The following is a 440-nucleotide window of genomic DNA, read 5'->3' on the forward strand; positions in this document are numbered from 1 at the left end:
AAACCTTCTATGAAATTAAAACAATACATAAGAGAGAGGTGGATGCTAAATTTCCATGTTGATAATGTATCTGTTTTTTGTGTGTCGTTACAGATTTGGAGTTTTGACTCTGCGGCGAGGAGACTAGGAGGCGGCTAGTGACCATGCTGAAACTGGGTGTACTGCTGAAGTGCATGTGTCTGCTGTATGCCATTTACGGTAAAACAATGAACAATTATTAGTTTAGAAAGATAATGGTTAGTTTAGATAATTTGAGTAGAGTTCATTATTGCAAGTCCATGCCCGTATTGCAAACTGACAAGAACAATGATAACAGAATGTATTGAAGAATTTTTTTGTATGAAATCATGGGCTAGCATACTAATTTAGGTTTCTCTCTCTTTCTCTCTCTCTCTCTATCAATCTATATCTACCTATCTATCTCTCTCTCTCTCTCTCTC

This window comes from Branchiostoma belcheri, unplaced genomic scaffold (assembly GCF_001625305.1).
Source record: "Branchiostoma belcheri isolate BF01 breed outbred unplaced genomic scaffold, Haploidv18h27 scaffold11, whole genome shotgun sequence".
Lineage (NCBI taxonomy): Eukaryota > Metazoa > Chordata > Leptocardii > Amphioxiformes > Branchiostomatidae > Branchiostoma > Branchiostoma belcheri.